At 42.6% G+C, this 6,399-nt stretch overlaps 1 protein-coding gene across 1 annotated transcript in view; it reads left to right on the forward strand.

The window, feature by feature from the left end:
• The first annotated feature begins 2,644 nt into the window (after positions 1–2,644).
• Positions 2,645–6,399, forward strand: part of Xiap (X-linked inhibitor of apoptosis) — a 51,046-nt gene continuing 47,291 nt past the window's right edge. The window contains exon 1 of the mRNA XM_031354932.1: positions 2,645–2,837. The gene's annotated coding sequence lies outside the window, so the exon portion shown is untranslated. The remainder of the gene's footprint in view (positions 2,838–6,399) is intronic.

The following is a 6,399-nucleotide window of genomic DNA, read 5'->3' on the forward strand; positions in this document are numbered from 1 at the left end:
TACATGAAGCCGCAGAACTTAAGCTGACAGGTCAGAACATAATAAGGCATAGAAATGGAACCAAAGATCTTTGTACACAAGAATGGCAGTTCATGCCTTATGGCTAGAGTGGAGCTGCTGACATTCACTGTGTGTTTGCTGTGCTCACACTATGTTAATTGCATTAAAAAGTGACAAAGGCTCTGTCCTTAACCAAACTGGGGTCTGTCTCCTCTCAGATACTGAATTGTGTCCTGAGACCAGCTAGTCCAGTTTTACTAAGAAGTTGAGCCTCTAGCAACCACCACCCTCAGTACCTGATCAAACTGATCAAACTCTGCCTGTGTTCATCACTCTGGTCAGCATCCAGCAAGAATTCCCTTCGACTTGACATTTCCTCTTGGCAGTTTTCTGTTTGTTGACCCTAGCCTTTTCCTTGGGTACATACTGCTATTCTTCCTTCCTATGTTCGAAGCTGAACCTAACTTCCTTCCTCTGCTGCAGAATTCCCTTGCAGTGGGTCACCATACCCATCACGATACAGCCTTTCTTTAACAGATATCACGAAAAGGATTTTAGCAATAGCTGATCGCATCCGTTCTTCAAGTAACCTCTATGAGAGGCATTAATTTGTGAATACCATTTCACTAAATAGAACCCCGGAGGTCAACAGTTGGAGTTTCCTGAGGATTCAATATTTAAAATGGCTGAGGGGGGAGGAAGGATACAAAGAGCGGCAGAAGCTTGAGAGAACTCCTCCGGGCCAGACTCAAAAAATTTTGTCTTAGTCCATTTGAGTTTCCATAACAAAAATACCAGATACAAAAGTTGTTTGGTCTCAGATCAGAAGGCTAGAAGTCTTGTTGTCCTTGCTGAAGAATGAAGTCTCAGGCGTGAAAAGTTCACATTCTTCTAAGGCCTTGGCCCTTTGCTCGCACATTGCTACCCTTCTTTCCTAGGCACTCATACGGTCACCATGCATGTGCACCATTGATATTGCTTTTAATGGCCTCCTCTCCTATTCTAAGGACATCAATCGGGTATTATTAGGTTCCACTACGACAGTCACACTTTAACTTAGATACATCTTCAAAGGCCCTGTCTCTAAATGTAGGTAGTCACATTCTCAAGTATTCGGAGACAGAGATCCAGCGTATAAATTGGGTGAGATACAACTAAATGCATCCATACATGGCTCTGTAAAGGATTTGAACTTTAGTCTATAGACCAGTTATCCTGAAGCCTGCTGGTGAGTCAGCATCACCAGAAGGTCTTTTGGGAGACGACTAATTCCAGGATATGACTCAGATTCAGTCACTCTGGGCTATGTTTTAGGGAGAAGTTTAGATCTCCGGTCCTTTCCAGTTGCTTCTGGTGCAGTCAGGTTTTTCTCCATATCCCCACCCCAGGTACAATGAATTGAGCAGAGGTCCTTGCATGTGTTAGATAAGCACTTATCACTGAGTTGTATATCTTCAGCCCTTTTTAAAATTCTGAGGACCAAGCTGGGCAGTGGCAGCACACACCTTTAAGCCCAGCACTCTGGAGGCAGAGGCAAGCTGATCTCTGAGGCCAGCCTGGTCTACAATGTGAGTTCCAGGACAGCCAGGAACTCCCCTATCTTTTTTTTTGGTTTTTCAACCCTGTTTGTCCTGGAACTCACTCTGTAGTCCAGGCTGGCCTTGAGCTCAGAAATCCGCCTGCCTCTGCCTCCCAAGTGCTGGGATTAAAGGCGTGCACCACCACTGCCCAGCACCCTATCTCAAAAAAAACCAAAAAGCAAAAAAAAACAAAGGGCTGGTGAGATGGCTCAGCGGGTAAGAGCACTGACTGCTCTTCCATAGGTTCTGAGTTCAAATCCCAGCAACCACATGGTGGCTCACAACCACCCATAATGAGTTCTGACACCCTCTTCTGGTGCGTCTGAAGACAGCTACAGTGTACTTACATATAATAAATAAATAAATCTTTAAAAAACAAAACAAAACAAGCAAGCAAACAAACAAAATAATCTGGCTCAGGTAGCACACACTGAGACTATTTACATTTAAGATGTGAATCCCTTCAGCTCTTTGGCTTCTAGTTCATATACTTTCTATCTAAATACACATCCCATTATCCATATTGACCCCCAACAAGTCAACTTTCCTCCTGGATCTTTTATCCAGTAACTCCAGTAGTTTTTGCCTTCCCTGAGTCTGGACTCGCAGGGCCAATTCCCTGACCTTGGGTCTGTTTGGATATTGTTGGTTCTTTGAACACCATGGCTTTGAGTATAGCCACAGGACTGTTCCAGTATATAGAAATCTTGGGTGGACTTTTTCCTTAGTTTGAGATGACTCTAGGAGCTTTTCCCCTCCACCCCCAAACTGTATGACCCCTTCCCTGAAAGATAAAGGCAGGGAAGGAAAGGGAGGGCTAGGGAGAGACAGCGGTTTGTCAGCACAAGATAAGGACGTACTTTATGACTACACAAAGAGAGGAAATTGCAGTTACAAAGAATGTGGGAAAGGTTAACAAGGCAGACACCAGAGCAAAAGTCAAGAGATGACTGGGTGTGATTGGTCCACACCTAGAATCCCAGAAACTCAGGAAACTGAAACAGGAGAAGTCCCAGGAGGCATCCCAAACTGGTCTTGACTACAGCATGAGAGCCTGTCAAGAAAAAGAGAGAGAATGAGAAAGAGAGAGACAGAGATAGCGAGAGAGCTACTAAGAAATCAAAAAAGAAAGAAAAGAAAGGAAAGAAAGAAGCCAGAGGGCAGGAAAGTAGATGCTGCAAGTAGATGCCAATTGATTACCATGAATGATCTTCACAAAGGCCGTCCTCTGACAGATACCAGTGTGACCCTTGGCAGGTATGTATCCCTTCCTGTAAAAGGACACAAGATGATGTTCTAAGGGCAAAGTCTGGGCTCACTCCACTCACATGGCTTCACTCAAAGCAGTTCTGCTTTCTATCCACTATATTTGGGCTTTATCATAATAATGTTTTGCAAAAAGGTTTCGATGCTAATCCATTCTGAGTGCTCTCAGCAGGTAACTTTGAGTTTTACTTTTGATTAAACTTTGTTGCCACTGAGGTCTGGTGACCACTGCCAGTTCTCTTTCTATCTCCTGCCTTTAGTCTCCAAAGCTCTGTCCTTTCTCCTATTTACAGCGAAGGCTTCTGGTTGCACTTCATTCAATCTTTTATATTTCCCTCATTTCCTATGAATCCTTATGCCATCCATTTTTTTTTTCTACTGAGTGGCAGCATAGTAAATTTCTGTTCAAATCATTTAGTGGGACTGTGGTGGTTTGAATATGCTTGGCTCAGGGAGTGGCAGTATTTGGAGGTATGGCCTTGTTGGAGTAGGTGTGGCCTTGTGGGAGAAAGTGTGTCACTGTGGGTGTGGGCTTTAAGACCCTTGTCCTAGAGGCCTGCAAGCCAGTCTTCTCCTGTTTGGCTTCTGAACAAGATGTTCAGCTCCTCTCAGCTCCTCCTGTACCATGCCTACCTGGACAATGTCATACTCTCACCTTGATGGTAAGTCAGCCCCAATTGAATGTTGTTCTTATCAGAGTTGTCTTGGTTATGGTGTCTGCTCACAGCAGTTAAATCCTACCTAAGACAGGGCCACTGGCAGGGTTTTCTCTGTTTCTTGTCGTTGCTTTGTTTTGTTTAGCGTTAAGGTCTCAAGTATCTCAGACTGGCTTGAAACTTACTATGTAGCCCGTGCATGGCCTCGAACTTCTGGCCCTCCTGTCTTCACCCTCTGAATACTAAGATTACAGTTGTGTGCCATCATGCCTAACTTTGGACACTGTCACTTTCATCACTTGCAGTCTAGTACCTTGTATACTTTTCTCCAATATTTTCCTTAACTTAGAAAAATTCCGGGCTGGTGAGATGGCTCAGTGGGGAAGAGCACCGACTGGTCTTTCGAAGGTCATGAGTTCAAATCCCAGCAACCACATGGTGGCTCACAACCACCTATAATGAGATCTGACGCCCTCTTCTGGTGCGTCTGAAGTCACCTACAGTGTACTTACATATAATAAATAAATCTTAAAAAAATACAATTAAAAAAAAAGGGGGCTGGTGAGATGGCTCAGTGGGTAAGAGCACTGACTGGTCTTTCGAAGGTCATGAGTTCAAATCCCAGCAACCACAAGGTGGCTCACAACCACCCATAATGAAATCTGATACCCTCTTCTGTGTACTGATTTATAATAATAAATAAATCTTTAAAAAAGAAAAAGAAAAATTCCAAGCAAATATACAGGGAAGAGCAAATATACAGGGAAGAGTAAATTCAATAGATTTTTTTTCTAATTTAACATTTTCATGGGTCTCTGGACACAGAACCTAAACACCATACTTTCCTAAGATCATAACCCCCACAGGACAACTCACTAAGTGTGGTGGTTTGAATACGCTTGGCCCAGGGAGTGGCACTATTAGGAAGTGTGGCCTTGTTAGAGTAGGTGTGGCCTTGTGGGAGGAAGTGTGTCACTGTAAGGGTGGGCTTTGAGAACCTCTTCCTAGTTGCCTTGGAAGACAGTCTCCTAGCAGTCTTCATATTAAGATATAAAACTCTCAGTTCCTCCTGTACTGTGCCTGCCTGGATGCTGCTATGTTTCTTGCTATGATGATAATGGACTATACCTCTGAAACTGTAAGCCAGCCTCAATTAAATGTTTCCCTTTGTGAGAGTTGCTGTGGTCACGATGTCTATTCACAGCAATGGAAACCCTAACTAAGACAATAAGTATTTACCAAGGGTATGAAATAGTCATGAAAAGTTTGTTCATTCATTTTGTAAATACCTGCTGAACCTATACTATGTCAAATGCTGCTGTGAGTACTTGTGTCTGTGAACACCAGAAAGACCTCTGCTCTTTGTAATGTTTTTTTTTTCTGTTTTCTTCACGTCTTGTCTTCTTAATTGTATGTGAGCCTGCAAGAGTGCATGTGTACGTACCATCTGATGAAAGTTCAAGCAGAGGGCATCAGATCACCAGCAACTGGAGTTACAGATGGTTTTGAGTCACTCGGAACTTAATTGAGGGCTTCTGAAAAACGAGAAAGCATTCCTCATAACCGAGCCATCTCTCTAGTCCCTGTTTTATCTTTATTTGAGACAAGGTTTTACTACATAGTGGAGTTGTCCTCAAACTCTTCCTCTTTCTGCTGTGCCCTCTTAAATACTGGGGTTATGGAAGTGCAGGACCATGCCTGCCATGATCCTTTTGTTCTTGAAGGTTTTATTCTAGCTTGGATTGAAGGAAGAAATATATAGTAAAGAAAATAGAGCCGGGTGGTGGTGGTACACGCCTTTAATCCCAGCACTTGGGAGGCAGAGGCAGGCGGATTTCTGCATTTGAGGCCAGCCTGGTCTACAGAGTGAGTTCCAGGACAGAGAAACCCTGTCTCGAAAAACCAAAAAAAAAAAAAAAAAAAAAAAAAAAAAAAAAAAAAAAAAAAAAAGAGAGAGAGAGAGAACACTGAAAGTTCTTCCAAAAGACCTAGATTTGATTTGATTCCCAGCAAGTACATGGCAGCTTACAAGCATCTGTAAATCCAGTTTCAGTGGTTCCAGTGTCTTCTTCTGGCCCCTGCAGTCCCCAGGAATGCACATGATGAACAGATATACATGGTAATGAAACATTAACACACATACAATAATAAAACAAGAAAAAAAGAATAGCTGAGAGGACATGGAATGGGGAATGGACATGTTGAAGTTGCCTAAGGAAGGGTAAAGGGGGAGCTAGGAGTTCTATTAGAAAGTGGGAGAGGGGATTTGGGAGCATATAACCAGAATGTATTGTTTGTGTGTATGACATTGTCAAAGAATAAAAGACAGTCTATTAAAAGACAAACACAAAAGAAATGGCTGGAGAAATGGCTCAGTGGTTAAGAGAATGTACTGCTGTTCAAGAGGAACTCAGTTCAGTTCCCAGCACACACACACATACTGTGAGGCTCACAACTGCCTGTAACTCTAGTTCCAATAGGTCTGATGCTCTCTTCTGGCTTCTATGGGTACCTACACTCATCTGCATACACTGCCCCCTACATAGATACTTATAGATACACAAAATTAAATGTAAAAATATTTTCTTTAAAAAGAAAATAGTGAGATGACTATACAGTATATCGGAAAATGCAGGAGATGGGTGAAAAAATAGCAGGGGATCATGAACAAGGCACATGATAGTGTAGGTATGACAATGTCAGAATAAAGTCTATTATTTCAAAAGTTAAATATAAAAATATTAAGAAGTAAAAGACATGAGCATGGTGGCACATGTCTTTAATCACAGAACTTGGGCAAGGGGTTAGAAGCAGAGGAATCTCTGTGAAATTGAGGCCAGCCTGGTCTACACAGCAAGTCAGGCCAGTATGAACTATATAGTGAGACCCTGTCTCAA

This window comes from Mastomys coucha, chromosome X (assembly GCF_008632895.1).
Source record: "Mastomys coucha isolate ucsf_1 chromosome X, UCSF_Mcou_1, whole genome shotgun sequence".
Lineage (NCBI taxonomy): Eukaryota > Metazoa > Chordata > Mammalia > Rodentia > Muridae > Mastomys > Mastomys coucha.